Genomic DNA, 8,199 nt, shown 5'->3' on the forward strand with positions numbered 1-8,199 from the left:
TATTTAAGCAAGTTTAAATGAGGCCAGAAACAACAACAACAATTCCGAAAAATCCTCATATGCATATAGCAATTTAATGCAAACAACAATTTTAACCATTTTAAATGTTGTTATCATGATGCGGATGGCATTTGCAAGTTTTATGCAATATTTATGAAAATGTTGACATGAGCATATTATGAAGCATTTGTCACCATGGTGGAAAGAAATGGTGCCATGGCGATGAATCCGAAAATGATGCCACGGCAACATATCGGTCCCGGTAGCTCATGGAGATACCGGTGCACAAGGAAATGTGACGGGAGCGTGTCATGCAAGGATGGTGGGGTGATCCCGGATACCGGGTTCCCACGGATCGACGGCGTGGCAACGAGGAGGAACAACTAACGTTCACGGGCGGATACAACATCCAAACATGCATCTCATACAACTCATGCATTCGTCCATGGGCGGTCGTTCTCTGCGGTTATACCTTTGAAGCGTGCATTCGGGGTGGTTTGGGTCAAGTAGTGTAGTCGTTCACGGTCGTCGTGGAAAGTAGTGGTACTCGGCAATGGTAGTGGAAGTAGTTGTTCATGCGACAGTAGTCGAACTTGCTGCTTGTGGTACACGGGTTTTCGGCGACGGTAGTGGTACACGTTTCATAGCCGTTCGGGTCATCGTTAAAGGAACTTGACGAATTTGAATCCTTTCAGGGTTGTCGTGGTACTTGGGGTCTTCGGACCTGCTGGTCTCGACGAAACGAAGGGGTACTTGGCGATTGACGGACGTCGTGGTACTTGTCGGTCCGGGTCTTGGCGTATCCGGGTTCTCTCCGCGTAGTGGTACAGTGCGATGGCCTGGAGCGGCACCGATCCAGTCAACGCAGCGGGTCTTGGTGATGTCCGATGGGTCTCGTTTGTGGCCATGGTACAGTGGCTCCGTGAAAACAACAGAGCCAGATGGATGCAAGGGCATGGCAGTGGCGGGTCAGAGCACTTGACAGGATCCGAAGCCAGCAGGTGCTCGAGGACAGGGGCGCTCGGGGCAGCGGCGAGAGCTTGCAGGGGGCAGGGCTCGCAGAGGAGGCGGAACAGAGGAGGTTGGCGGGTGGCGAACTTGGTTGCTCTGGACGGCGGCGGCGCGAGCTTGCAGGTCGGAGCAGGGGCGACAGAGCGGAGCAGCTTGGACGGTGAGGGACTTGAGGCCGCGGGGGTCCGGTGGCGCAGTCACCAGCGGCAATAGTGGAGGCACTGGCCTGCTCCAGCGGGCGGTGGGGAAGGTCGGGGCTGCGTAGCAGCCGTGGATGGGTGGCCTTGGTGAAGGGCGCAGGGAGGAGAGGAGGCCCGACGAGGAAATCTGACGAAGGGGGCCAAGGAGGCCGCAGAGGGCTTGCCAGCGGCGAGCAAGGTCACTGGGGTGCAGCCTCGAGGAAAGCAGCACTGCTGTGCGTGGTGTGCATGTGTTGTGTGTGTGTGTGTGTGCATGCAGGGCCGGCCCTGAGGGGGGGGCAGGGGGGCGGTCGCCCCGGGCCCCCAAAATGGAGGGGCCCTTCCTTGGCCCAAAATTTTCTAATGGATGGATGGTTGGGCCTCATGCAGCACGCTGGAACATACGCACGCAGCGAGGCAGGAGGCCGCGACTAATTCGTTCCTAAGTTGAGTTTGTGCACGCGAAAATATAGGAACTGATCGATCTCCCTTGATTCCCTTCCTATTCCATCACGCACACATTCATGTAGCAGTTCTCAAATTCCCATCTATGGCCGTCGAGGCTTCGTCTCTTCGCTCGACGCTCCTTTTCCCTTTTCTACTGAATCGAATATACCTCCCTAATTCAGATCGTTCATCGATTTCAATTCTCCGGCGCCGTCGCAACACCGCTTTGCTCTCCGTTCATAAATGATTCAACCATCCGAGGTATATCTTATATTATTGTTGTGGTTCCTAGTCTTCTATAGATGAATAGCCGGCACATCAGCATTGTCCAACAATTGCCAATTGTTGCAATTTTTTATTTATTTTCAGTGTTGTCAATCACAGCGCGGAAATATTTATAATTTTTTCAAGACAAATAAAGGTGCTTCAACTACTTCATCATTGAACCTAAGGATAAAAGTGATGCAAAATATTTTTTTGATGCACGTGGTCGCTTTGAGTTCTTAGTTCGTATGATTATTTGGCATGGTATTGTATCTGCTGTAAATAAAGTGAGTAATCTGTTGCAATCGTCAGACATGTACTTTGACTCTGCTTTGAATCAAATACAAGGTATTTTTGAGAAGTGCGGTGAGGGTTTTTCTTCTAGTTTAATCATTGCTAAAGGTAATGCAACAATAATGGGTGTAGAGCCATTGTTTCAAGTAAAACGTTGTGCTACGTGGAAACAACAGTTTGGCGAAATTGACTATCAAGGAAAAAATTCTAGAAACTGAGAATACTTTCCAAGTTAAATATTTATTTTTAGTTGATATAGCAATCACTTCTTTGAAAGATAGATTTAAAGAACACATAATATTTAAAGATATATTTAGTTTTTTATTGACCTCGAGCACCCTGAAGTTGAATCATATTGAACCTAAGAAATTGAAGATCATGAGATTCACTTTACCGAGTGGTGTAACGTCATCTATGGAGATATTCGAGCATGTTAGAGAAGTTTAATGTCACCCTAATATCTGAATTGTTTATTGCACCTTATTTATTGTGCCTGTGATGGCTGACAGAAGCTTTTCAAAGACGAAATTACCGAAGACATATCTTAGGTCAACAACGACTCAAGTGAGGTTAAATTATTTAGCAACATTATGCATCGAGAAGAAATTATTGGATTATATTAATGTCGACCTCATCATAAGTGACTTTGCATCAAGGAATGTTAAAAGAAATTTTGAAGGTAATATGTATAAATTATTTGGTATACATACTGATTTTGAATGCATTTAATGAAGTATATTTGATAATATTTCAAAAACATATGTATATTCATTTTCATTGTTATGATGTCTATATTAAAGGCCCCAAGTATAAGTCTTGCCCCGGGCCCCCAAAATGTCAGCACCGGCCCTGTGTGCATGCAGCGCACAGGGAGAGAAGGAGACGATGGGGAGAAGGAGAGGGATCGAGAGAAGGGGGAACGGGCAGATGGGGTGCGGCGCATGTGGGGTTTGGGCAGTGGCAGCGCTGAGGGAAGGAGGGGATCGAGAAGGGGAGAGGCTGAGCGAGGCTAGGGTTACCGCGGGGGCTCTAGGGGATGGTTGGGCCAGCCTGGAGCAAATGGGTCGGCCTCGCTGGGCAGACAAAGAAAAGAAAAAAACAGAAGGAGAAGGAGAGTTGAGTGGACCCAAAGAAAAAGGAAAAGGTTTGAATTTATTTGAAGGATCAAATAAATTTGAGTCCAGCTCAAACTTGGAATGTGGCTACTTTGACATATTTCAAAGCTCCAAAAGAAAAGTGGAGTGAACGGAAAATAGCGCATGGATGGAAATATTTGGAGAAGGAAGGAATTTAAAATGCAAGTTTGTTTATGGGTATCTCCAAATTAATGGAGTATTTTAATATAGCTCCCGAATAATATTGGAAGGCTTTGGTATGTTTTAAAGAGAACTTCACCATGTGAATTCCCTCGATTTAAATGGATCAAGGATCCATGCAATTTATTTAGTTGAGTTTAAAAAAAGAAATGACACGATGGCATGATGACATGATGTAATACAAAATAAATAGAGCAAGAAAAATGAAACACACGGTGATCACGAAATATATGGAAGCCTTCTGGAGCGTCGGTCTCGGGGTGTCACATCGATGCTCCGTCTGCAGTTGAGCACAATCCACGCATGATCTCCTCCCAGCTTTCGACATGTTATTCTTGCATGGAAGGCTAAGCTATCTCCACCAGCTCCTTTTTCTGTCCTAGCTCTTCCCTACCCTGGCAAAACCAAATGCTACCATCTTGTTCTTTTGGCATGCTAAAACTTATGTGAGTTCATCGTCATGGATAGATTAGTGAGAATGAGATTAGGATCTCTACACTAGAGAGGATGAGGAGCTATATGGGCTATGAAATGTTGCTTAAGGTGTGGTTCTGGGATCAGCTACTATTCAAATTACAGCTCCCTTATTTAATACTCCCTCCATAAAGAAATATAAGAACATTTAGATCACCACTGACACTCACGATACTTGGAGCATGTCCAGAAGTAGCAGTAGGCACATGTGGCACCACTTCTTGGTAGATTTTGTCCATTTACGTTTTGTATCCTTTGAATTTGAATATTTTGTGCAAGATTTTAGTTTGAATCTGCTCAAATTAATCTTGTACTCTTTGAATTTAAATAATGTTTCATATCTTACTAAGTCTTTTTGTATTGCAAGTATTTTTTTTCTTCAAATTCCCTTATGATTCTCAAACATACTGATAATTTTTGCAGGGTTCTATGGTACAACATCATGTTATACTCTTACACCTATGGGAAACTTTTACCTACTAATAACTGCCTATTTAATCTCCAATGGATCATCCTATAAATAAGCGAGCAACTGAGCTAGATGTTCACGGTTGAGTGCCCGAACCAAGGCTCGAAGTCAACTTAGGTCTGAGTTTTCTGGAAGTTCTTAACTTGCTATTATGGAAATTAAGTACCTAAATTCTTCTTTATATTTTTGATATACTAAATGTTTCTCGTGATATTCTTGCCATTTATGCTTTTCCTTGTCGGAAGTAATTTGGGAGGGGGAAAGAACGTCAAGTTTGCTTTTTAGTAGTATGTAACAAAATATCTAGGTGGATTTTGTTTTCGAAGAATTACCGAGGTACATCAAAATGGCATTGTTGTCATGTACAAGCTCCTTGAATGGACCCGTATTAGCATTACAACATTAATTTTATTGTGAATAATGCATCTGATGAAAAAAATATTGGGCACAGTTTATTTCCTGTCAAATAAAAGATTTTGTCGTTCATTTCCTTCAACCAAAAAATTTAAAGGGAAGAGAAAGAAGTATGATGTTGATGGGATATGGACCCCGGCTTTTAGGGATGATCAATCTTGCAAGGCAATAGAGGTCATGGTTATTGAAGAGATGAAGCTCTAGAAAAGTTCTGTTGGCAAATAATTGAAGCAATTGGATGAAATTAACATGCTAATGGCTTGAATTGTCCTCAGCTTTCCCATGAAACATTTTCTGATGATGGTTGATGGTTATTTAAAGTTTCATCATCTTGATACCTTTGTATGAAACCCTTAAAACATATACACAAGTTTGCAATAACATTTTTCTTAGGAAGAACAGTAAAAAACATAGGTGAAGACGTGTTTGGATTGGAAAGGCAGAGATAGTGGACAAAGGAAAGAAAAGACGCTCTTGCTAAAGGGATATGTTTGATACAATTGATGTTGAACCAATATTTTTTTTATTATATCCCAGTTGCAACGCACGGACATTTGTGATAGTTATAATAAAAAAGAGGCCAAGGAGCCCAAAATAAAAAAAGGCCAAAGAGCCCAAAAGAAAAAAAATGAGAGAAAAAGAGAGAAGGGACAATGTTACTATCCTTTTGCCACACTTGTGCTTCAAAATAGCACCATGTTCTTCATGGTAGAGAGTCTCCTATTTGTCACTTTCATATACTAGTGGGAATTTTTCATTTTAGAACCTGGCTGGTATATTGCCCTAGGTCTTCGTGAGCAAGCAAGTTGGGTGCACACCCACTTAGTTTTATTTTGAGCTTTCATACACTTATAGCTGTAGTGCGTCCATTGCATGGTGATATGTCTCTGATACATCTCCAACGTATCTATAATTTTTTATTGTTCCGTGCTATTATATTATCATTCTGGGATGTTTACAATCATTTTATAGCAACTTTATATCATTTTTGGGACTAACCTATTGACATAGTGCCCAGTGCCAGTTGCTGTTTTTTGCTTATTTTTTACTTCGCAGAAAATCAATACCAAACAGAGTCCAAAAGCAGTGAAACTTTTTGAAGAATTTTTTTGGGCCAGAAGTTACAGGATGGGCCAAAGAAGTACCAGAGGGGTGCCACGAGGGGGGAACAACCCACCTGGGCGCTCCTGGGGGCCCAGGCGCGCCCTGGTGGGTTGTGCCCACCTTGGTGGCCTCCTGCACCGCCTCTTTGCTCTATAAATACCCCAATATTCCAAAAACCCTAGGGGAGGCGATGAAACATAATTCCAGCCGCCGCAAGTTCCAGAAACCACATATCCAATCTAGACACCATCACGGAGGGGTTCATCATCCTCATTGGTGCCTCTCCGATGATGCGTGAGTAGTTCATTGTAGACCTACGGGTCCGTAGTTAGTAGCTAGATGGATTTCTCTCTCTCTCTATCTCTCTCTCTCTCTCTTTTGATTCTCAATACAATGGTCTCTTGGAGATCTATTTGATGTAACCCTTTTGCGATGTGTTTGTTGGGATCCGATGAACTTTGAGTTTATGGTCAGATCTATGTTTTTATCCATGAAAGTTATTTGAGTCTTTTGATCTCTTGTATGCATGATTACTTATACCCTCGTATTTCTTCTTCGAATTTTTGGTTTAGTTAGGCCAACTAAATTGATTTTTCTTGCCATGGGAAGAGGTGCTTTGTGATGGGTTCGATCTTACGGTGCTCAATCCAAGTGACAGAAGGGGAAATGACACGTATGTATCGTTGCTATTAAGGATAACAAGATGGGGTCTATTCCTATATGAGTAGATCTTGTGTATGTCATGTCATCGTTCTTATTGCATTACTCTGTTTCTCCATGAACTTAATACACTAGATGTGTGCTAGAGAGCAGTCAATGTGTGGAGTAATATTAGTAGATGCAGGCAAGAGTCGGTCTACTAATCTAGGACGTGATGCCTATATAATAATCATTGCCTGGATATCGTCATGATTATTTGAAGTTCTATCAATTTCCCAACAGTAATTTGTTTACCCACCATATGCTATTTTTCTCGAGAGAAGCCACTAGTGAAATCTATGGCCCCCGGGTCTCTTCTTTATCATATTTGCCTTCGAGATCTATTTTTATTCGCTTTTATTTTCAGATCTATTAATCCAAAAACCAAAAATACCTTGCTGCTATTTATTATTATTTATTTTCTCTCGCATTCCCTCAAGATATATTTATCCAATCTACTACAATTTTACCTATCTTTTAGCCGGGAGGGATTGACAACCCCTCTTTTACGTCGCGTTGCAAGTATTTGTTCTTTGTGTGCAGGTGTTGTTCATGTAGTGTTGCGTGGTTCGCCTACTAGTTCGATAACCTTGGTCTCATCACTGGGGGATATACCTACCGTAGTTGTGGTACATCATCCCTTCCTCTTTGGGGAAATACTGACGTAGTTCAAGCCGCATCAAAAGGAAATTCTGGCGCCGTTGCCGGGGACATCATCAACATCTACCAGGTTCCTAATCACAAATCTCATCTCCTTGCAATTTACATTATTTGCCATTTACCTCTCATTTTCATCTCCCCACTTCACAAAAAATTGCCATTTTATTCGCCTCTTTTTGTTCGCATTTCTCGTTGGAGTTTTTATTTGCTAGGATTTGTCACCATGAGTGACTTTGGTACGGCAGAAACAGATGATGGCCTAACTCCTAAAAGTGGATGATTGGGCAATATGGATGCTAAAACTTTTGTTTTGGGGCATGGGAATGTTATAGGAAAAGAACGTGTCCTAGAATTTTTCAATGCTAGATGTGTTATTCTCAAGATGAGTGTTTATTCACTTGTCATTGCACGAGAGTACAGCAAAGGTATTAGGGATGCCCAGTCCTGAAATGAAAAATGAATTTAATTTATGTTGTCAAATAATAAGTTCCTTGGAAAGTGTTGGTATGGACGTCAACGTGGATTTGGTTAGCCGTGGAATGTGAAAGTATGGTGGAAAAAGGAATAAACTTTATTTTCTGTTTGGGAACCGCCTATGATATATCTAGCATGGAAAGTATTGGGAACTAATCAATCGTTTTCGTTGAGAGGAAAAGCATGCCACTCAAAATGTTTTTATCTCTATCTTTTTTGTTTTGAGCTCTGGCACCTCTACAAATCCCTACTCCCCTCTGCGAAGGGCCATTCTTTTACTTTATGCAAAAAAAAATTATTTGAGTCTCCATCTTCTCTTATAAAGCACCAACTAAGGGGCACCATGATCGTACTTGAGCATTGGGTGTAGCTAATATGCGAGTGTACTTCATGA

The 8,199-nt window shown here is 42.2% G+C and overlaps 1 long non-coding RNA gene across 2 annotated transcripts; it reads left to right on the top strand.

Annotated features, from left to right (window-relative positions):
- Positions 1 to 1,666: 1,666 nt before the first annotated feature.
- Positions 1,667 to 4,665, top strand: LOC123106726 (uncharacterized). Of its 2 annotated transcripts, XR_006451448.1 has the most exons (3): positions 1,667 to 1,898; positions 2,705 to 2,874; positions 4,409 to 4,665. It is a non-coding gene; the product is annotated as an uncharacterized lncRNA (long non-coding RNA). The 2 variants fall into 2 exon arrangements; XR_006451447.1 differs by lacking the exon at positions 2,705 to 2,874.
- Positions 4,666 to 8,199: the final 3,534 nt, after the last annotated feature.

Source organism: Triticum aestivum, chromosome 5A, assembly GCF_018294505.1.
Source record: "Triticum aestivum cultivar Chinese Spring chromosome 5A, IWGSC CS RefSeq v2.1, whole genome shotgun sequence".
Lineage (NCBI taxonomy): Eukaryota > Viridiplantae > Streptophyta > Magnoliopsida > Poales > Poaceae > Triticum > Triticum aestivum.